Source organism: Globicephala melas, chromosome 3, assembly GCF_963455315.2.
Source record: "Globicephala melas chromosome 3, mGloMel1.2, whole genome shotgun sequence".
Classification (NCBI taxonomy): domain Eukaryota; kingdom Metazoa; phylum Chordata; class Mammalia; order Artiodactyla; family Delphinidae; genus Globicephala; species Globicephala melas.
The window spans coordinates 116,641,495-116,666,619 of NC_083316.1; the positions used below are offsets into that span (position 1 = coordinate 116,641,495).

The 25,125-nt window shown below is 39.7% G+C and overlaps 1 protein-coding gene across 1 annotated transcript in view; it reads right to left on the minus strand.

Annotated features, from left to right (window-relative positions):
* Positions 1–25,125, minus strand: part of PFDN1 (prefoldin subunit 1) — a 60,172-nt gene that overhangs the window by 6,633 nt on the left and 28,414 nt on the right. The gene's annotated exons all lie outside the window — the stretch shown is intronic.

Here is a 25,125-nt window from a genome sequence, read left to right on the forward strand (position 1 = left end):
CATGGCAGAGATCAGGCTTCAGCCAAAGAATCATTATATTTATAGGCACCAAACTTAAAACGATAAGCCAATAATCATGTCAAGTGATAAACAGCTGATGTAGGTAGGGACATTTGGCTCAAAGAATATTAAGGGGAGAAGGAACCCAATCACCAACTTAAATATCTAAAACAATGGCTCTAAAAGTATGGTCCCCAGACCAGCAGCACCAGCAACACTGAGGAACTTGTTAGAAATGCATGTTCTTGGGCCCCACCCCAGACCTACTGAATCAGAAACTCTAGGGGTGGAGCTTGGCAATCTGTTTTCACAAGCTCTCCTGGTGATTCTGATGCAAACTGAAGTTTGAGAATCTTCAAAAGTGGAAGTCAGCAAAATTCTTCTATAAAGGGCCAGACAGTAAATATTTTAGGCTTTGTGGGGTTGTCTCTGTCACAACTACTCAATTCTGCCACTATAGTGCAAAAGCAACATAAAAAACGTGCAAACAAATGGGCATAGCTGTGTTCTAAAAAACACAAAAACAAGCAAGACAGACCTGGTCAGCAGGCTACAGTTTGGCAACCTCTCTTCTGAAAAAAGAGGGAGTCTTAAAAGGTAGAACTGAATCTAGCACATAGGGATTTTAACTTGCCATGAAAGTTACCTAATGAAAGCATAAATTTCCATCCATGCATCATTCCATTCATTCATTCAAGCCTACTGCCAAATCATTTCTCCTCTTTTTTTCCTCCAAAAATCCTGGTTCCTGAAGGTTTTAGCATCACAGTGTACCATCCTCTTCTCCCTTCCTTGCTGCTGCAATCTACCAATATCCTGGGTACTGCCCCTCATTCATCAGAGGCTCTTCCTCTCCACCACTGCTGCACCACTTGAGGTGACTTCAACAAGAATGGAGATGATCCATCCAATACCATGACCTTCTCTCCCCTCACATTTTTTACTTTACCCCACCTAAGCCACCCAGCCCATGTTCATACCCTAGAGATTTGACAATACCAGTAACTGCACCACCTCCAAAATTTCAATTTCACCGCCACTACTTCCTATTTTTCCAGGTCGTTTTGGTCTGGTAACTCTCCCTCCAGCACTTCTTCAACCATATCACTCAACAAGTTTTTCATTATTCATTCTGCTTCCATGACCTTCTCCCCTCCCACCCAGCTCAGCTTCCACAGTCCTTCATTTATATTTATTCCCCTCTGAACTCTCTTTTGCCCCTCTCTCCCTCTGTTGCATTTCCCTGGCAAAATACCAATCCAAGCTAAACCCAACCATCTACCTACTCCATGTTTGTACCCAAATAGCTGAATGTTGCTGGAGAAAAACACTTAAGTGTGCTGCATGGTTTTACTTTAAATTTAGGACTATGAATCTCAAATAGGCACTCACCAGCGTCCAGAAATTCTATTAAATTTTCTTAATATATTAAATTCTCTGCTCTCCAGGGCTTCCCTGGTGGCACAGTGGTTAAGAATCCGCCTGCCAATGCAGGGGACACAGGTTGGAGCTCTGGTCCGGGAAGATCCCACATGCCGCGGAGCAACTAAGCCCGTGAAGCACAACTACTGAGCCTGTGCTCTAGAGCCCGTGCGCCACAACTACTAAAGCCCTCATGCCTAGGGCCCGTGCTCCGCAACAAGTGAAGCCACTACAACGAGAAGCCCGCATACCACAACAAAGAGTAGCTCCCGCTCGCCACAACTAGAGAAAGCCCGCGTGCAGCAACGAAGACCCAATGCAGCCAAAAATAAATTTTAAAAAATTCTCTGCTCTCCAAAGTAACTATTTCATACTTTATCTTGTCTCCTCAAATCTCCTATACTCTCTCCTCCCCTCTCATTCCCAGCTGAGAAAACAGCAGCAATCTGATGAGAATTATCTCTTTCCACTACCAAATCTACCACCTGACCTACACCTACCTATACATACACTCTCTTCTTTCCCTGTGTTAAAATGGATAGAGGGGTTGTGTTTTGATAGAAGCAGAAACACAACACTTCCACTTGGGTGTTGAATCCATCCCATTCTCAAAAATTTCACTCCCACAGTTATCCTTTTTCTTTCTTCCTAATCTTCAACGTCTCTTTCTCTGCTAATTCCTTCTTGGTAAGGCAAGTCATACACACACACACACAAAAAACACCTTTCTTGTCCTCACATTCCCCTGTAGGTACTGCCTCCTTTCTCTCCTCCCCTTCTTGCAAAACCTCTTGAACCAACTGTTTAGTAGTTGCCTCCACTTCCTTACCTCCCATTATCTCCTCAAACCTCTCCAATCATGCTTCCCATCTACCCTATCGAACTTACTGTAGTCCAGGTCACCAACGATCTCTATGTTGCCCAAAGCAGTGGCTACTCTCTATTCTCTTCTTACTCAACCTGTTCTTACTCATCAACAGCATTCAACACAATTCTTGAAATACTTTCCTCTCTTAGCTTTCATGATTCCACACTCCTATTTTCTTCCTACATTACTGGCTACCCCTTCTAAGTTTTCTTTTGCTGACTACTCCTCCTCTGCTCAACTTCAAACTGTTGACATTTTCTGGAAAGCTGTCCTTAACTTCTCTCCATCACTCTCTCTTAGAAACCCTCATCTAGTCTCATAGCTTTAAACATCATTATGACTCCCAAATTTATATCTCCAACCTAGACCTCCCCTTAATTCCAGATTTACACATCAAATTGCTTATAAAACATATCTTCCTGGATGTCAAACCCAAACTTAACATGTCTAAAACAAGCACAACTGATTTATAGTCACCCCACACCCTCCCAGTCTTCTCCATCTCACTGAATGGCAGTCATCCAATTGCTCAATTTAAAAACCACAGAGAGCTTCCCTGGTGGCGCAGTGGTTGAGAGTCCGCCTGCTGATGCAGGGGACACGGGTTCGTGCCCCGGTCCGGGAAGATCCCACATGCCGCGGAGTGGCTGGGCCTGTGAGCCATGGCCACTGGGCCTGCGCGTCCAGAGCCTGTGCTCCACAACGGGAGAGGCCACAACAGTGAGAGGCCCGCGTACCGCAAAAACAACAACAACAACAAAAAAAAACCCACAGAGACAAAAAAATACAAAAGCCAACAGAAGCCATCCCTGATTCTTCTCTTTTCCTCGAACCCAATATCCCCCCACAGCCACCCATCAGTCTTAACTTACTTCCAAATATATCCCGAAACCATCCTCTTCTTTCGATCCAGCTCCACTGCTACCATCCTAGTCCAAGCCTCCATCATCCTCTCCTGGATGTTTGTCATGGATATTTTAACATGTAATTCATGTTACTTTCTGCTCAAAACCCTTGAAAGTCTTCCCATGACACTTCGAATAAAATCCAAACTCCTTAACCTGGGCAATAAGACCCTGCATGATGTGGTCCCTGCCAACCACTCCAACCTTATTATGACTCTTCCCTCTTTCACTTGCTTAAACAATTGCACCAAACTTTTTCCAACCGTAAGACATTTGCATCATCTGTGCCTTCTAAGAACCTGGAATGTTCTTCCTTTGGATACTTCTAAGTGGCTAGCTGCTACTTTTCATTCAGATCTTAGCTGAAATTTCACCTTTTCAGAGAGGCCTCCCCAATAACTCTCGAAAATATCACCTTTACTACATGATATTTTCTTGTTTATATCTTTACTGTCTGTATCTGAATGTAAGTTCCATAACAGTAGGGAATCTTCTCTGACTTGATTAAAGCTTCATCCTCAGCACCAAGAACTGACATAATTAATTTAACCAACATTTATTGAGCACTCAATATATGTTAGACCCAAAGAGCACTGGGATTAGAGCAGTGAACAAGTCAAACACTTATTCACAGAGATTACGCTGTTGCAGGGCACATAGACATTTAACCACCATTGCAATAAGGGCTCCAAGGGAAAAGCACAGTGTCTAATAGAGGAAACACCTGGTATAATCAAGGAAATCACAGAAGCACTTTTGAACAAGCTCTGAAGGATGAGTAGGAATTAATAAAGTGGAGAGGTTAGCATGGGGAAAGAGCAATTCCAGGCAAATGGAGCAGCAAGAGCAAAGGTCAAATGAAGCAAGACATGTCTGGGAACTAAATGACAGCCAGTGAGGCTGAAGTACTGAAGTGCGGGGTGGGGCAGGGAGGGATAGATAATATAGAAGGATGAGGCTGGTGAGATTGAGTCAGATCATACAGGGTCATAAGCCATATTAAAAATTTGGTATTTATCTTAAAGATGATGAAAAGCCACAAGGTCTTAAGCGGGAGAAACAAAAAAATCAAATTTCCATTGAAAATAAAAAATTACTCTGGCTGCAACACAGAGAATGAGTTAGAGCACAGCTTCCTGCAGAAAGCCCAGTGAGTCATGAATGGGTAATAGATGTGTCCAAGATATTGACCCTTTGAGTCCCGAGAGTGGCCGGGTACGTTCAGGGCAGCCAAAGCCCCCCTGGGCAGTTGCCTCCACCTTGAGCACCCTTTGTCCACTTACCCCAGTGAATCATGCAAATACTCCTCTAGGTGCTGTGATGTAAAAAGGGTTGGGAAGCACTGGTTAGAGAATACAAATGTGAATGTTGAGAAACCTACTAGGAAGCCATTGCAATAATCTTGGAAAGAGATGACAGTATCTTAGTGGTGGTAATGGAGCTAGAGAAGAATAGATTCAAGAAATATTCAAGGGCTTCCCTGGTGGCGCAGTGGTTGAGAGTCCGCCTGCCGATGCAGGGGACATGGGTTCGTGCCCCGGTCCAGGAAGATCCCACATGCCGTGGAGCGGCTAGGCCCATGAGCCATGATCGCTGAGCTTATGTGTCCAGAGCCTGTGCTCCGCAACAGGAGAGGCCACAACAGTGAGAGGCCCACGTACCGCAAAAAAAAAAAAAAGAAAAGAAATATTCAAGAAAAAAATCAACAAGAGGACTTCACCAAGTCCTTCACCATAACCTTCATTATTTATCAGAAATTAGGGGGGGGTGTCAAGAATACCTCCCAAGAGGACCAGGTTTGGAAAAAAAGATTATAAGTTTAGTTTTAGACACATTGAGTTTAAGGTACCTGTGAAACATCCAAGTGAGATATTAGAAGAGAAACAGATTGGGGCAGAAATTAACACACCATTGTAAAGCAACTATACTCCAATAAAGATATTTTAAAAAAAAAAAACAGATTGGGTGTGAAGTTCACAGAAGAAGTCTGGGCTAGAGATACAATTTTACATATAGGTAGTACTTGAAGCCATGAGAATGAAATTCCTAGAGAAGGAACTCAGAATAAGAGGACTTAGCCTTATAAAAGTCAACATATAATAAGAATGTAAAAAGGAGGGACACTGTGTCATAGAAACCAAAAGAAGAGTAGTTCAGGAAAAAGGATGAGATGACTAGAAATCACTGGATGTGTTCAAGTAGGAACCATGACAAAACATGTCAGAAATGGTTGGGGGCAGGGGAGGGGAGTGCTCCATCAAGTGGCCTCTAGGATATCTTCCAACTTTAAAAAGTCTAGGGAATTCCCTGGCGGTCCAGTGGTTAGGGCTCCAAGCTCTCACTGCTAAGGGTCTGGGTTCAATCCCTAGTCGGGGAACTAAGATCCCACAAGCCACGTGGTGCAGCCAAAAAAATGAAAATAAAAAGTCTATAGCTCTTTGAGACCTGACCCTAAAACTTCATGAAGGAAAACTACCCAATATTTTAACTGTCACAGATGAGCCCTAAGAGTATGTGTACTGTAGTGTCAGGATAAATAATTTCACCTCCTAACTTCAAAGGAGACACTGGGCTTTGTACAGATCCAACACAAGCGTTGTAGAAGTATCAGTATAATTACGCCCAAGGAAATTATGAGAAGGGCTGAAATGCTACAGTCAGGAAATAAAGATGCAAAAAAAATGTCCTTCAGAGACATGCCACAACTGAGAACTGCGTGTTGTATAAATCTATTAACAATATACTAAACATGACAAGTATTTGATTCAGGATCTGCGTAAAAGAGATCAGAAAAAGGATGCACAAAGACCACTACCAATATCACAACCCTGAGGTCCTTGATTCCTTTCTAAAACAAACCAAAAAACCCCTAAAAATTATAGCCCTCATAGGACACTATTCTAAGTTCCATCATATATGAGAAATAAATGTACACAGTACATAATAAAGAAGTCTCATGAAAACAAATTTTACAAAAGCAAGACATTTCCTCGTATACACTGTTTTACTTCTGCTTCTCCAGGGTCAGAAAGCCAAGTATCTATCAATAGGACTATTAAAACTCTACAAGTCTTCCAAATGAGCAAATAAAACAAGTTTTACTATTTCAGTTGTCTTTAGTTTACTCTAATCTTACAAGAAGAGCAAGAGGATCAAATCAACAGTGTTTACTATGGAGTTTGGCCTGTAGGCATGGTAAAGGTGTAGGTGAATAAAGGTGTGCCTTCTGAGAGCGGAAGTAAGGGCAACACCTTGCATTCTTGGAAGTGGAGGTGTAACTGACTCACCTGTGGTAGCAAGACTAACATACAAGTATGTGTGGCAAAAGCCTGAAGTCAGTCTGATCCTACTCTCTGCTCCAAGCAAGTCCAAGAATTTCTATTTTCTTATAACTCGACAACAAAAAAATACACAACCCAATTAAATAATGAGCAAAGGACCCTCAAACAGACATTTCTCCATAGAAGATATATTAATGGCCAATAAGCACATGAAAACATGTTCAACATCAGGCTTCCCTGGTGGCGCAGTGGTTAAGAATCCGCCTGCCAATGCGGGGGTCATGGGTTCGAGCCCTTCTCCGGGAAGATCCCACATGCCACGGAGCAACTAAGCCCGTGCGCCACAACTACTGAGCCTGAGCTCTAGAGCCCGCGAGCCACAACTACTGAGCCCGTGCTCCTAGAGCCCGTGCTCCCCAACAAAGAGCAGCCCCCGCTCAACGCAACTAGCGAAAGCCCACGCGCAACAACGAAGACCCAATGCAGCCAAAAATAAATAAGTAAATAAATTAAAAAAAAAAAAAAAGATGTTCAACATCATTACTCACTGGGGAAATGCAAATAAAAAACACAATGAGATACTACTGATACTTTACACCCACTAAAATGGCTATAATCAAAAATGGAAAATACGTGTTAACAAAGACATGGAGAAATCAGAACCCTCATATACTGATGGTGGGAAACGTAAAATGATACAGCTGCTATGGAAAACAGTTTGGCAGTTACTCAAGAAATTAAAAAGACAAAATTATCATATGACCCAGCAATTCCACTCTTAGGTAGATACCCAAGTTAGAGAAATGAAATCAGGTGTAGTAACAAAAACTTGTGAATGTTGATAGTATTACTCATAACAGCCCAAAAGTAGAAACAACCCAAATGTCCATCAACTGATGAGTAGATAAACAAAATGTGGTATATCCATATAATTGAATATTATTCAGCCATAAAAGGAATGAAGAATTGATACATGCTACAACATTGATGAACCTTGAAAACATTAAGCTAAGTGAAAGAAGCTAGACACATGCTGTATGATCTATTTATATGAATATCCAGAACAGGCAAATCTATAGAGACAGAAAACAGATGAATGGTTACCAGGAAGGGGAAAAGGACAGCAAATGCTTAATGGGTAAGGGGTTTCTTTGGGGGGGGGGCACGGTTGGTAATGAATATGTTCTAGAATCAGACAGTAATGATGGTTGTGTTTAAAAACAAGCATGACACGGCAAGTTCCTAATGAATTATTTTCAGAGCAAATTAGTCTTTACTCCACCCAAAGACTGAGAGTAACACATACACAAACCAGCCAGGATAAAATAAACTGACGTACTAATTTCTGAAAATTAACTTTAATGTTATCAGCAGAAGCATGAACATTTAATGAGTTAATAAGGTACTCTGGGAGAGCCAATGGACAAACAAAGGCAAGGAAACTTCTATGTGATCACATTACTACTTTCCAATCAAGTAACATATTTATACAACTAAAAAAATAGAGATATGGCAACCGGAAATCCATAAAAGGACCTGGAGAGAGTGAAAACAAGTAAAAGCTCAAAGCCACTAAAAGCACAGATGCATGACTCATCGGCACCTCCTCTGCTGATTTGTATAGGTCATCAGAGGGTAGAACTGGAGAACTATAAACACACTCTAATATCAAAGGGTTATTTTATAAAGCTTTCAAAAAATCTCAGCTTTCTTTTTACTAAGAAAGAGAAAAGGAAAACTCATACCTGTCGGTATCACCAACAAATCACTGTTCTCTAACTCTAGGCTAAACCTCTAGGTCAGACAAGCAGCCCAGGGCCTTTGCTCATGGCTCTGAGTGTTCTGAGGGGCACTGAGAAGTCAGGTCTCATTACCCAGTGACACTTCTCCATCTAGGGTGATAAGGGGTTCACAGCATGATGAAATCACTCTATAGACCAGGTATCACAGCTGCCCCTTGTCCCAACTCCACACCCACCCAGGTTACCATGGAACTGGTACAAACAAATAGTTTAATATGCTATTAGCTCTGATCTAAGTAGCTGACATAACACCAATTAAATTTATAATGACACTGGAGTAATAAAAGAACACTTGGCACACTTCTCTTTGCAAACATGATTCAAGGGGTGGTTTTCCTTTTGCCCCTTCTTCAATTTCTAGCTGCTAGGCCACTTAGAAGCCACTTAATCTCTTTACGCAAAGAGTTGGTGTTTAGGGCTTTATCATTTTATAAGAAAAGGACCACTAATATTAGAACTAGCTACTGGGAGTATCCAACCATGGCATAAGAATCCTCATTTCTTTCAGAGTAAAAGTGAATGATACAGTGGTTGGAATCTAGAATCCTGGGTTCCCACTCAAATCTCCCTCTCTTCCTGACTAATTCTGGTTCTGGCTCTGTGAAGGACACATGATCTCCATTTCTAACACATGGGCAGAGGCCATGGACACTTGTCTTGGCTTCACCACAGAATCCATGGCTGTGAGGAAATGAGAGCAGCAGATATTATTAAGTGCACCAACCTGCTGGCACCTGCATCCTTGAGCCCACTGACTAGTCTTACCAATGTCTATATTTATGCTACATATGGAAGGAGTCATCGGGCCTTTTGGCCACTTTTACATGCTATACACTAAAGCTATCAAAAACGGGTCCTTTCAAGTTACATTTTCTTATGGAATACCCTACAGCAGTTAAACTGAGTAAACTACATATATTTATTAGTGTGGGTAGAGCGCACACACACACACACAAAGCAAGTTATTGAAAGACATGAACAATATGATATCATCTATTGAAAATGAGATGTCATAAAACATGGATTGGAAAGATATACCTAATACCTGATAGTAGTTTCTTCTGGTGAGTGGGAATGAGACTAACGTGGAGCCAGGAGGCAAGTTACAAAGGAGACTTCAATTTCATTAGCATGGTTTTATTTTTGTAAAAAACAAACAAAAATATATATTACAGTACTCTAACATTTGTTAGTTCTGGGTGGTGAGTACACAGGTGTTTGTTAAATTAGCTTTGTACATTTGTGTATCTTTATTTTTTTCCCAGTTAAAAAGAAACCTTTATCTTATAAGTACATGTTGGCAATATGCTCAATCAGTAAATAGTTACTGAGCATCCATAATATGCAAGTAAAAAACTCCTGCATTTACCAAGTATTTACTGTGTGCCAGGCACCGTATCAAGTGATTTACATGTATTATGTTATGAGGTAGGTACTTTTTGTAAGGGAGAAATGCTGATCCTCTTCATCTCCAGTTTTCATCAGCTATCAGTCCTGGCCTCTTCAATCTACTCTCAGGAAGACTACTAGCTTTTCCAATTGGTGTGTTTGGAAAAAGCAACTATGGCTCAACTCCTTCCGCTCTGCCAGGATCTGCCTGCTTGCAGAAGGTACACATTTTCCTCATAAGTTTGACAGATACACTCTGCCTGCCTCTGCAGAGACAGACCTGTGGTTGTCCCACACTTCCAAAGATTTGCTGGGTAGCTACATCTAAATTTGTATGCTTAATTCTGGATCAGTATTAGAAACCATTATTACTGCTGCACACCTAAACCACATCCTTCAACCTAAGCTTTATCAGTTATAAATGTAAAATACATTTAAAATTTTCATATAGATTTGGCTTTCAGTTGATTCCATACTTAAGCAGGAAATAAAAGGGTTATTTATTGTCCCTATCCATCAACCCTGCTATTGTTGCTGTTTTACAGAAGAGTATATTTAGTCTTGGAGACACTAAGTAATTTACCCAAGGTGGTATAGTATGTGGCAGTCAGAGTTCAAATTCATATTCATTTAATTCCAGAGTTCATATTCTTTTTTCTTTTTTTTTTTTTTGCGGTATGCGGGCCTCTCACTGTTGTGGCCTCTCTCCCGTTGCAGAGCACAGGCTCCGGACGCGCAGGCTCAGTGGCCATGGCTCACGGGCCTAGCCGCTCCACGGCATGTGGGATCTTCCCGGACCAGGGCACGAACCCGTGTCCCCTGCATCAGCAGGCGGACTCTCAACCACTGCGCCACCAGGGAAGCCCCCAAGTTCATATTCTTAATAATTATGCCAAGGCATTACGCTATGCATATCAGGGCAAAGAAAAGCAGTACCAATTACTTTCTAAGAATTTGTAAGATGAACTCAAAAAATATTCTAAAGGCTGAAGCTTTTCTTAGTATATACTGAAAGAGGGTAGGAAAGTGTATGTTTGTATATGCATATGTGTGAGTGTATACAAGGAACCGTGAAAGTACTAGTTATTATAAAATTCTTTTAGGGAACTTTTAACCTTCAACTCTAGTAGGCATGTTTGCTTCCACCCATTAAGTACCCCATCCCTCAAATTTTACTCAAGAAACCACAGATACACAGCAGGGTTTCTAATCTCCTGTGCTTTAAATGAACTGTGTTGAACTACTCCCTCCCAGACAGCATGCTCAGCTCTGACATTAACTTGATGTCAGTCTCTACATTCTGCAATCCCTCCTCGGGGAAAGCAAACCTTCCCTCAGCAGACCAGGCCTGCCTAGCTCCAGGTCAGTGCTAATAAGAGAAAGCCACAAAGCACTTGAAACTTAGGTCCAACTTAGCTGACAGCCCCTGCTATCAACACAAAACCAAGGGCCTGCACAGCCCCCTAACCATGGAGGAAGTTGGTCCCATCCCTTCAGCTTGGCCCCTTCACAGCAGAGGCTTGCCTGTGTGGGTGTTCACTCAGTTCTCTGGACTCACACTGCACACTATCCACACCTCTGTAAAGAGCTTTTACATCCTGCTGCAGTGCCCCTGGCTCAGTCTGTGAACCTTGTTTATACCTTCTGCACCTACCTTTTCTCCTTAGTTGATCTAATCCAGTCCTATGACTTTAAATGCCACCTATAAACTGACAATTTATAGACAATTCTCAATCTTATTTCATTGGCCTGGAGTTCCGGATTCATACTTCCAACTGTCTATTCAACATCTCTACTTGGGTATCTAATAGCACCTCAAAGATAACAAGGCCCAAGCCAAACTTTCAATTTGCATTTAAAATTACTTTTGAGGGCTTCCCTGGTGGCGCGGTGGTTGAGAGTCCGCCTGCCGATGCAGGGGACGCGGGTTCGTGCCCCGGTCCAGGAAGATCCCACATGCCGCAGAGCGGCTAGGCCCATGAGCCATGGCCGCTGAGCCTGCACATCCGGAGCCTGTGCTCCGCAACGGGAGAGGCCACAACAGTGAGAGGCCCGCGTACCGCAAAAAAAAAAAAAAAAAAAGAAAAAAAAATTGCTTTTGAAACTTGAAAACTGATTAGGAAACACTGATCTATGAATTATCAATAGTACATATGTTCCCATAAACATCTGGAATCTCTGTGGAGCCCATCACACATGGAATGCTATGTGGAAACCACAGTCAATGAACAGCATTGCACTGGGAGTAACTACTTGCCCAGAACAAGGAGTACTTACTTATACAAAGTGAGTAGAAACAATGCTGATTTCATTCATTTTACCCTTAACTTGTTTCCCTTAGGCCTTTCCAACCTCATTTCTCACTTTAACCCTTCATTCCACCACTCTACTTCCAGACTTCTGTCCATAGTATTTCTTTGATTTGAAATGCTCTCTCCTCTGCCCCAACCCTATGTAGCAAAATTCTAACTGATCTTCAAGGCCCAGCTAAAATGCCTCCTCTCGCATGAACCCATTCCAAATCTCTCCACCAGTCAATGAATGATATATGTGGGAGGAAGGAGGTATGATTCCTTCATAACAGGTTCAAAACTTTGAGTCCTCTCTTTCATCCCTACACCCAGTTGTCTTAGCTCTACCTTAGAATATATACAGATTCTGATCACCTCCACTGCCACCACCCTGGTGCAAGCCAACATCAATCTCTCGCCTAGATATAATGCAACATCCTCCTAACAAGTCTCCTTCCTTCCACCCTTGCCTCCATAATCTATTCTCACCAAAGCAGCCAGAATGGTCCTTTTAAAATGTAAATCAGATCATGTCATTCCTCTGTTCAAAACCCTCCCCAAACTCCCAACTTCATACCATAATCCAAAATCCTTAATATGGCCTACAAAGCCCTATATAATCTCTTCCCTGATACCTCTCTGATTTCACCTCCTACTATTCTTGATCACTCAGCTCCAGCTAAACTGGCCTCCTTGCTATTCTCCCAATTCATCAATTATGCTCTCACCCCCAGGTTTTTATACTTGCTGTTCCCTCTGCTTGGAACCCTCTTCTCCCAGATGTACACATAGCTTGCTCACTCCCTTCAGGTCTCTCTTCTCAAATATCACCTTATCAGAGAAACCTTCCCTGTCAACACTATATAAGACAGCTTATACACTCTCACCATTCTCTGTCTCTTTACCCTGTGTTGTTTTTCTTTTTAGCATTTATCAATTATATTATTTGTTTATTATCTGTCTCCGCATCCCATTCTCCAGAATATAAGCTCCAGGCCATCAGGGCCTTTGCTAATTATGTCTTTGCCTATAATAGTGCATGGCACATAGTAAATACAGTAGACTGTGGGTTCCTTAATGTGTAAGATTGAAAGTAAGAACAAAAAGCCTCCATAGTTAGTCAAAACCCTGTACTCTGTATAATCAAGACACCCAGCAAACGTTTAATGATTTTTTTTTTACATGCATACACACTTCTTCTGGCCAATTATTATTGGCCAGAGCCTCATATCATGAATCTTAGAATTGTTTAGTCCCCCAAAGGAAGGAAAAATCAGTTGTAAGTGGAAAGTTCAGCCTCTGATATTGAAAGCATCAACACTTAAAAATTAAGGCAAATGATATTTTACAATTCAGTTCAAAACTTGATCCATTTAAGGCTTCAACTATTGTACCAGAAGCTCCTTCTTCCTCTTATGTTTTCTATCACCACCTATAGCTTGTTTCCCTCTCGTACCTTCTCTAAAGAGAGAAAGACACTGAGCTTGCATTAATGAAGGCTCTGAGTTTGAACCCCAAAAGTCCAGAAACGGAAACTGATTTTTTTTTACAAATTTCTAGAGCCAATTAAACTCAACCACAAATGATATCAATCTTGAGCTACTTGTAAAGATTTTAAGCGCTGCCATGTATGTCATTCCACATGAATCACAAGACTTCATCATCTATATAGCATAGATATTATTGAAGACTGTGCTCTAAATTATAATTTGAGACCCTTTAGTTCAGTTAAAATGATTATGTATTTCATTAAATTAGGGAGTAAAGCAGGTTGGTGACTTAAAAAATGCCTAAAAGTAATAAGCACTCCCAAAGCCTGCAGTGTCCAATTGCTCAATTTCCAAAGCTTTAGGTAAATACCAGGATCTTCATTAATATAGGCTTTCCCAAGATACTCCTTACCAAGAATCTCTAATAAAAGCAATCCATTTTTTCCTTTGGTGCCAAAGTGGCCAGGCTCAGACGAAAAAAAAAAAACAAAAAAACAACACCAAAAGAATTACATAAAGGGATTTTTGGATAGGACTTACAGACACAAAAATCAATAAGCAACTTCAGAATATAAAAATCAGTAAACCTTCAGGTGAGTTGACACAGAATGTAGAACACCAGAAATATAACTGAAAATTGGCTCCCAGTTCTCACACACTCCATCGCTGGTAAATACATAGCAGAGGATAGGAAGCATATTTAAATCATCCCTTCAGTGATCTTCAACAGCTTTACAAACAAGTACTAGACTGCTATCTCCATTTTACAGAAAGTTATTTCTATTATTAGGAAGAAGTTAAGGTGCAGGGAAGTCAAGAGCCAAATCCACATAGAGGTTTATGCTGGTAATGGGGGTTAAAATTACGTGCAGGTATACTGAAGTCACATGTGTGGTTAATTTTATCAAACAACCTGACTCTCTGGGAACACTGAGTTAGGGCAGAAGAGAGTACTAAATAAATGTCTTTATTCTCACAATAACTCCTCCATTTTAACTACCATCTTCTCTGTCTCACCCTCTCTCACAAACTAACTGCACATTTCCACTGTCAAAAGCCACATTAAATTCGAGCAAAAGACCACAATCACCTAGTTAATCTCTAGTACAACCACTGATTAGAGGATGCTCTTGAGACCCCCAGCTCTGGCTCTCCACTATAAGTGGATGTGGGTACATGAGCCCTATGGGGTTTGGGAAAAGAGAGAGCTCAAACAGTGTACTTGTCAGCACTTTAAACAAAAAACCCATTCAATTAGAATGGCACCATGTTCCTTTTGCCCTTTCTCCTTAGGAACTAAATTAAACAGATTACAGACAGTGGCAAGAGCTGGCCTTAGAACAGTCTCCCCCTTATTTGTTATTTTTAGCAATTTAGTCCGACAACGCCTGACAACTAAACATGCCTAGAATAGCTAAAGGGAGGGGGGATTATCAGATACTACCAGCAAAAAAACACTAGTCATCACTTCCTCCAACCCTAAGAAAGAATCATTTTCCATGTCTTTATAGCATCACAGAGTTTGAGCTTTTAGAGTCTCATATAAAAACACAGCACATATAAAACATCAGTGGAAACTGATAATGCTTCCTGACCTGGAGTATTGTTCCACCCTCATGTGTTTTCTTAAAAACAAAAGCATAATAAAATGAACTAAATTGTTTTACACAAAAGTTAGGACTACAATGCATGTGTGTCCATTTTGGAAAAATTCCAGCACAAGATAATTATGTACCCAAAAGAATGGCCTCATGAATAGTGATGGAATTCATATATTTTTATTATACTGGTGGCAGGTGAGAGATTTGTTTCAAAACAAGACAAAGTGAGGTGGGAGAAAATCATAATTAGCAAGACAGCATCAACCATAGACACTATTTTTAAATGAAATAATGTAGTAAAAATTCTTCGAAAAATGAATAAAATTGTAAAATAAAAATGGTAAAGTCCTAAGCAGTATAACTATCTGCACCAGCAGATTAACTAAAATTCATTAAAACCCATTTTATAACATTTACCACTTATAATAAAAGTCCATGTACACTCAAAGAATTTAATAATTTTTCAATATTTTCTGAATTTTTTTTGCCACTAAGTATCATGTATTTTACATGACACTATAGGATAAAGCACTACAAATGATAAAATGATGTCTCCCTGAGTATGTTACTTTATGCATGTGGAGTTAATAAGCTATTACACAGCTCTATCCAAAAGTATCTCTAAAACAGGTGATACCTAATACAAACTACCTTTAAGCCATCACACAAACATCTCTGTGATTTCAGTTATTTAAGCAACTACTACAAAGATATCAAACAATACGCTGTCACCTCGTATTACATTTTAGCTGGCAAAGCTGTAGGCAGACAACTAGTTTTATTTTACCTGCAAAAATAGGATTACAATTAATAAATTAAGGTAATGATCTAAACAGAAAGGAAACTGGGGTTTTTTTGTTTTGGTTTGCCTCCCTCCATCTTTTCATTTTAAGGGGACATTTTTGCTCCTAAAGTGGCAATTCAGAAAAAGACCAAGGTTATAATGATAAACTTAATAGAAGTGACCCTAGATATCTTCTAATCCAACCCTCTTGTTTTACAGATGAGGACACTGAGGCTTAGAGTACAGCAAGGGCTAGAATCCAGAACTCCTAACTCAACAGAAGGTATTTAAATTAGGAATTTAGTATTTAAATTAGGAATTTAGGGTAATGAATGTTCTTCTATAAGTCTAATAAACTTTGAGATCTCCATTCATGGTTCAAATATCAGCTTGGATTTTGTTCTTTTGAGCTGATTAATTACAGTGTGCTCATTAATACAGGTGTGACCTGTTCCACACTGAGTATTGAACAACTCATTTCTTCTGGCCAGCATCTATTACTTCAGATTAAAAGAGACTTGTCATATAAAGACTGATCAGAGTAAGAATCTAGGGTAAAGAAAAGTATACTGATTAACTCCACCTTACCATCTAGTTACAAGAGCAGGGAGGCATGCAATAACACGAAATAAATTTCAAATTCTAACTCATCAAAAGAAATAATTCACTAAGCAGCCTGAAAATGAATGGAGGAACTCTCAGGCATGGGAGGGCGGAGGCTAAGGACAAATATTTATGGTCAGACAAAGAAAAGTACAGACCATATAAAGCATACAGCAGCAAAGGATGAGGTCAACAACCCTCTGAAGTATTCAAAGGGATAGTCTGGTGTGGTTATAGACAAGTGTTCCAAGGAGGGGAATCAGGCCACCCCCGGAGTGTATCCTAGAAGAAAATAACTGAATCAAGATGCAAAAGGCTGAATTCTGGACTAACTGGAATGCAAATCCTTTTGGAAATCTTAATCACAAAACGAAGACACACAGCAGTGAACAGATCAAATCAAAGGAGTGTGTGTGTAAAATATCTGTAATATGCATTTCACAGACAAATAAGAAAGGCTGTCTATAAAGGGCAAGTCTATCTGGACTGTTTACATCTAACTTCTTACCAGACCTGAAATATTTCTACTGATCAAATGAAATATATCATAGATAGTTTACATTTGGGCAAATATTATCACTTGAATCATAACACATATATACTGACCAAGATATTGATAATATTCATAATAACCAATAAAGAATACTCAACCAGAAAAAGAGCATATATGGACTTACTCAGATTCATTCTTCTCTGAAAGTCACAGAGGAGGATCACACAGCTACATTAAGCCCTAAAACACCAGGATGTGGAGAATATATATAGTTCACTATAACTCTAGCCTTCCAACCATCAGGCTCTTTTAGACAAGTCTTAAATAACTAAAAACTATTTTAAAACAAACATCCTTTTTTATAAATGTTAAGAATACAAATGAACTCTATAAAGAGATAAGTATTCATATGTGAAATCCCAACATATGAAACAATAAGAGAAACTTCACCCAAGACTCCCAAAATCAAAACAACATAGAAAGAGATTAATTTACTAATCTTGTAATTATTTTAAAAAAAATTTTTTAAGACACTCAGAGGTGCCTAGCTATCTAGTTACTACTGAAGGTGGGAAATCACCAAGCTAATATTTAGAGTAGAGACATTTTATACTTTACTGCTCTCTAGTACTCAAACTCTCCTGGGTTGGAGTAGGAGATGTCTCTGAAAAATAGCTCTCCTCAGCCAAGAGGCTAAGAGAGAAACTGTGCAAATGCTCCATGAGAACATCTTGACTTCTTAAGGGTAAAAATGAGCTGTCTGGAAAGATAAATTGTGGTACAACTATATAATAGAATACATACAGCAATGAAAATGAACAAATCACAATCTCAACATGAATGTACTTCACAAACACAATGTTGAGGAAGAAGCGAAGCAAAGCAAAAAATATGGAGACGGATTTTGTTCATATAAAGTTCAAAAACTGTCTTGAGGGATATACACATAGGTAGTAAAACTATATTTTTTATGAAAGGAAATAATTATCCAAAAGTTAGGGTTACCTGAGGGAGGGGGAGAGCAGGCAGGAATAGAAGGGAGAAAGAAAGGTAGGGGGCGGTGCTCTGGTGGTCTGCCAATTTTTGATTTCTTGGTTCGGATGATTGTAACAAGTGTTTGCTTTATAATTATTGATTAAACTACATGTATTTTAATACATATTTCTGTAAATGCTATATTTCACTACAAAATAAATAAATGACTAATTTTTTTTGATGGATTCTAAACTTTGAGCTGTGCAAGCAGATGAACCATTGGGTGTAACTCTTGTTTAATATATAAAAAACATTCTTGGGCTTCCCTGGTGGCACAGTGGTTGAGAGTCCGCCTGTTGATGCAGGGGACGCAGGTTCGTGCCCCGGTCTGGAAGGATCCCGCGTGCCGCGGAGTAGCTTGGCCTGTGAGCCACGGCCGCTGAGCCTGCGCGTCCAGAGCCTATGCTCCGTGACGGGAGAGGCCACAGCAGTGAGAGGCCTGTGTACTGCAAAAAAAAAAAAAAACATTCTGCCACTGGCTTTGCTCTCACCTGCCCTTCTCTCTTCATTGAAAACACAAGTAAGAATCAGTGCTTATCATACAGTAGTGTCCACCTGACATCACGTCCAAAGAGGGTGTCCCATCATACACACAAAGGTACTAGCCCAGGGCTTCCCTGGTGGTGCAGTGGTTAAGAATCCGCCTGCCAATGCAGGGGACACTGTGAGCCCTGGTCTGGGAAGATCCCACATGCCGTGGAGCAACTGAGCCCATGCGCCACAACTACTGAGCCTGCGCTCTAGAGCCCGTGAGCCACAACTACTGAGCCCTCGTGCCACAACTACTGAAGCCCGCGCGCCTAGAGCCTGTGCTCTGCAACAGGAGAAGCCACCAAAATGAGAAGCCCGTGCACTGCAACAAAGAGTAGTCCCCACTTGCCGCAACCACAGAAACCCTGCGCGCAGCAACGAAGACCCAATGCAACCAAAATAGCTAAATAAATTTAAAAAAAAAAAAAGGTACCAGCGCAAAAGTGAGGTACTTAGGGCAAAAACTGGACATCCATCCAAGTGCCTACCAGTGCCTACCCATGCTATGGAAAAAATGATCCTCATCAGGCAGAGTAAAATCTCCTCAATCATGGAAACTCCAAAACATTTTCTCATCAGAGTCTCAGAACTCAGCCAACTGCAGAGTGTCACAGGCACCTCCTATCCAGTTTTCTTGCCACTAGTCTTCCTACTTGTTTCAGGAACTACTGTCTGACCATAATAGCCATTTTTGTGGAAGAGCCAGGACTTTCACAGTTTCTTAGATTTTACTTATAGCATGGGCTGGAGGGCTATTCCACAACCCTGGGATTGTAACATTCTGCGTCAGAAGTGGCATTATGTAGGCCAGAATGTCCTGGTTTCCTTATTCTTATTTTTATTGTGTCATTGCTGAGCTAACTAGGGTGGTGGAAGGGGTGGTAACCACGTCAGAGAAAGAGGGGAAGGAAAGTGGTCAACCAGTATTTGCGTGTGCCTAAAATATAATGGGGATTTTAAACTGAAGGCAGATGAGCCTGAAGCGGTAATTCAATGAGAGAGAACATAGGAGAATAGTGGTCAAAATGTGTTCAAATATACCACTGAAAGCTTATCTCAAGGATTCCAAATACTTGAGATTCAAAAGGCAAGACATCAAAAATTCAGCTCTAGCTCATCTGAATGCTGAATCTAAGTTTTTGCAACTGCAAAAGAAGTCCACAAGTAATTATTTTCTTTTTACCTCTAAAAAAGTGAGCAAAAATATAGGATGTATTTTTCACTCTTTAGAAGATACATATCTCTTCAATCTATCAGTAAGGTTTTAACTCAACTTTACCTAAAGTTGAATTTTCTTAAAAAAAACTATACTTTCTTTTTGTAGCAATGCTGTACATTTCAAAAAGAAAATTATTTTTACAAAGACAGATGAGACTCATGAAGTCCTAATTCCAAATCCCAATTATACTCATGTCATTTTTAAAAAGTACAATTTTGCATTTTCTAACATATACTGTATTACATATTATATGCTCAGCCATCTTCTTTAAAATTATTCATTATCAGTATTTTTTTTTAAATAGAGAATTCCCTCAATGACATAAATAACATGGTTACTCTATCATACTAAAGCATTTTATTTTTTCTCTTCAATCGGATTACCATCATTGGTCTGCTAATCGCCATTAAGAGAAATGGTGACATTCCCTCCCAGAACCTGATCAACCATCTCTATAAAGGCAAGATAAAAATCTTTATAACACTATCACATTATGAGTCTGTTATGAAAACACTTCCTAGTCAAACCCAGGAAAGTGATTACAGCCTGAAGAACACAACATAGGGGTATTAAAATGTAAAATATGGAATTTTAAGAAGAAAAAGACAATCTTCCCAAGGTTAAGATGGTACTTGTCTTTACCCTTCTAGTATGTAATATAACTCCCTATCAAGAAGACATGAGGGGGCTTCCCTGGTGGCGCAGTGGTTGAGAGCCCGCCTGCCGATGCAGGGGACACGGGTTCGTGCCCCGGTCCGGGAAGATCCCACATGCCGCAGAGCAGCTGAGCCTGTGAGCCATGGCTGCTGGGCCTGCGTGTCCAGAGCCTGTGCTCCGCAACAGGAGAGGCCACAGCAGTGAGAGGCCCGCGTACCGCAAAAAAAAAAAAAGAAGACATGAGGGCAGAGACTTCCCTGGTGGTCCAGTGGCTAAGACTCCATGCTTCCATTGCAGGAGGAGCAGGTTCGATCCCTCGTCGGGGAACTAAGACCCCGCATGATGCGCCACATGGCCCAAAAGAAAGAGGACATGACAGCAGCATTACAGTACCCCCACCTCTGCTCCATAAGAAGAAAAGGGCCAGCAAGTGAGACACCAGGCTGCTTGACAATGTAGACACAGCATACTACAGTTATCAAAAGCTAAACAAATTCTAGGTTAAGTAGGACTGGGGAAAAAAATCTGGAGAGGGCAAACATAAACAGTAAGAATGGAGGTGGAGGGTTCCCTGGTGGCGCAGTGGTTGAGAGTCCACCTGCCGATGCAGGGGACACAGGTTCGTGCCCCGGTCCGGGAGGATCCCACATGCCGCGGAGCGGCTGGGCCCGTGAGCCATGGCCGCTGGGCCTGCGCGTCCGGAGCCTGTGCTCCGCAACGGGAGAGGCCACAGCGGTGAGAGGCCTGTGTACCGCAAAAAAAAAAAAAAAAAGAGAGAATGGAGGTGGATAAAAGCGAGTCTAGAAAATACTAATGAAGATGGGCTCTCCGATCAGACTAGCACCTATGTTATGTCATGGAAAAGAATGATCCATAGCGTCATTTATATAGACTGCTGGTAGGGGGTGGGTAGGCACACACAGTGGGGCCGAGTTAATAGCTCTGGTCAAAAACTAGAACTTTGGACCCAAACCAAAAAGCTTACTTCATCAGAGATGAAAATGTGCTAAATTAAACAGCCTGGCCTTTGTCTGCAGAGTTATGTATAAATTATGCCTCCTCAATTTAATTTAAGGTATCTGAGGGTAGAAACTAATAATGATAATGATAATTAAATAAGATGAAATACGCTGGACTGACAAGAAATACTAGGGCCCAGAAGAAGAGACTGTATATTTGAAAGGCAGAGTAATAACTGGAAGGCCTTGGGAAAAACTATTTAGAGCTCTGAATCTGCATCAAGCTTCCCAAGTAATAGGAAACCATATTTGTAATTACTTCAACTGATGATAGTTTATATGCCCAAATCCTCACACTGTGCTATGAAACTAGTAGAATAATTAGACAGAACAAGGGAAAAGCACTTAATTTAACACTGAGGAATCAGAAAATGCTTCTCAGAAGAAGTAGCCCTAAACTAAGATCTTAAGGATTAACAGAGCTGGTAAGAGCAGAAGGAGGAAGTTCCCAGGCGGAGAGAATTACTTTTGCAAAGACCTAGTAGAAACAAAGAAAACATAGCAAGTTCTAAAAACAAACTATTTCTGCATGTCTGGAGCATACAGTGTAAGAGAAGGAAGAGGATATGAGGGACATGAGAGAAAGAAACAGGAGTCATTTCATAAACAGCCTTGAAGGTATGTTAAAAAGCTTGAATGTTACCCTAAGAACAATGATGGGGTTTACACAGAGGAACAATACAACAGATTTAACATTTTAGAAGGTCATTCTAGCTTCAATATGTTAAAAGGATTAGAACAGAGAAAGTTGGAGGTGGAAAAACCAGTTAAGGTGCTACTGCAGATGATGGAAACAGCTGGTTTAAAGGTGAGAAAAAAATTCCAGAGGGAAATACCATTTAAAAGAGAAAACAGTGAAGAAGTAATATTCAGAGATAGTAAGAAGTTTCCAGAATTGATGAGTCACTAATCCTCAAACTCAGAAAACTCAACTTAACCCAGATAGGATTAAGAAAAAAAGCAAAAAGACTAAATCCCCACCTAAACATATACCAGAGAAACTACAAAGCATGAAAGATGACAAAACAATATTAAAAGTAGCCACAGAGAAAAGACAAAGGAACAAAAATTAGGCTGATAACTTCTAAACAGCAACAATGGAAGCCAGAAGTCAATGGAATGCTATCTTTAAAAGAGCTGAGAAATTCCTAAACATATAAAGCAAAATGAAACATATCATCTCAACTATGCATACAGTAATAATGAGCATTTACAGCACCCAGATAGTAGTTTCTAAATACCACTGCCCACTAAACTGAAAGACTAAGGAGAAATTCATAACTATCATCAGAGGGAGATCTGACACAACTCTCTCATAACTAACTGAATAAGGAGGAAAAATAATCAGTAAGAAACAGAAAATCTGAACACTGCAACTAACAATGTATGTGTGCATGCATGCACATGTGGGTCTGTGCACATGTGTATACATTTCAGGCTGAAGTAACAAAATTATAAAGGTATGGCAGTCAAAAAGTATAGGATTGCTTCAGGGAAGAGAAGAGTGTGTGTAGTGGGTGATACCATTAAAAATACAGGTTAGGGCAGTATTGGAGAGAACACTAAATGCAGAGGCAGGGATCATGCAATAATTGAATGTTGAGGTAATAAGGAAACTATGATGGTAGGATAAATGGAAAACAAGAAACAATATAAACTAGATTTACATTACTAAAATGGAAAGGTAAATTGTCAAATGATGAAAAACATTATATACAGCATAATCCCTCTTTACTCAAAAAAAGTGTATATATGTATGAACTTGTTTATAAAATAAAGTTTTATAAAGTGTAATGATACACATCAAACCATAAAAGTGACATTTTGAGAGTATGCAGAAAGAGGAGAAAGTCATTATTTTTGTTTAATCATGTTTTAGTTTTTGACTGTTTTTTATAGTATACTTACATCATTTTTATAATATAAATAGTGTATAAGATGAAAAATTAAAAACACAAAATAACTTCGTAGCGTAGAGGCTATAGTTTAACTCTGCTAGTTTTTTGTAGCTGTTAATTAGCATTTCAAATACCAACAAGCTAGCTAATCTATTTCTATTACCTGACAGATATCAGGATACTCTTACCAGTATTTGAGAGACTCCGTGAAACGAAACTTTTGGAAAATGAATTTCCTAATATTCATCAGAAATGAATAGTATGCTAAACTCATCATCTGTGGCAATTTTACCTTGATGATTTTTTTAAATTATAAAAGTTAACACAGGGAGATGCAAGAGGGAGGAGATATGGGGATATATGTATATGTATAGCTGATTCACTTTGTTATACAGCAGAAACACACCATTGTAAAGCAATTATACTCCAAAAACGATGGTAAAAAAAAAAAAGGTTAACACATACTTGTTACAATTTATCCAACACAGAGGTTATAAGAAAAAAACAATTTTATCCCCATGTCCCATCTAATTTCTTTAGGGTAACCAGTGTTAATTTAATATATATACCTACAAATCATTTTCTATGTTCATATACAGATCTTGGTTTTTGTTTGTTTCCATAAAAAGAATTATTTACACATTACTTTGCATCTTGCTACTTATTCATCAGGACAATTTTTAGATATATTTACCAACAAGTGCAAAAACACACTTTTTTTGGTAATCTACATGAAATATTTTCGTTCAGTTTTTTTAAGATACTTTTGTTTGGAAAACTCAATCTAGAAGAGTTGGGCTGACAAAATAGGATATAATAACAACCTGGTTACTACAGGATAAGTTTTCTTCTTTTTTTTTTTTTTGTTTGCTTATTTGTTTTGTTTTACAATACATTTTCTGAGCTACAAAGCCACTATCAAGTTTGTTTAAATTCTCATTGGTAGTCAAACAAAAATAACCCTAAGTAACCTAAGATACAACATGCTTGCCCCAGCCATGCCAAGTCAGTGTCCCTGAGAAATCCCCTGAAGGCTACATGGGGTGTCTCACCAATTCAGCAGAGGGCTGAGTCAGATTCTGAACCACTGCCTCAAATAGCATTCAAAGAAATTAGATAAAGTGACCTATGAAGTCACTGTATCCACCCCCATCTCAGGAAATCTTGGTCCCAAAAAATAATAACCAGTTTTTTTGTCCTGTCCAACTTTTACTATATACAGGATAGACCATTCACCAAAGCCCAAGAAGACTATTTCATCTGAGGTTTTAATGTATAAAGAAATGGTAATAATAAACTCCAATTTTCCAAAGATTTACTAAATTATTACTCTTACCTATCATCTTTTTCCCTAGCTTAAAAAAAAAAAATTGTTTTCCTCACTGGAGCACTACCCTTCGGATAGTTAATTAGTTATAGCTTACTACTCAGTCCTTGTCTAGAATTACAATGTGTGAAAGAGTCATATAACTAGATCCTTTGACTACTATTATCATTACCTACTCTCATGCCCATCCACCACAACATATGGTGTTTAAATATACACTGTGCTTTTATTTTATTATATTTTTTAAGAATAGACATGTTCACTTAAAGGCAATGGAAGAAATACATTCAGGTTAACAATATCCTATCTTCTTCAAAACTCCCTAAGGTTTCAAGAGATTAGTCTTTTTTCTGGTCTTACACACTGCTGTAAAAAGACTGCTTCATAGCTCTAGCACAATTAGAAAAAATGAAAACAATGTGACATGACCTTGGCAGGCATACATTTTCATTTAATATGACACGATAATTACTTTTTTCCTAAAAGTCGACTATGACTATCAGTATTCAG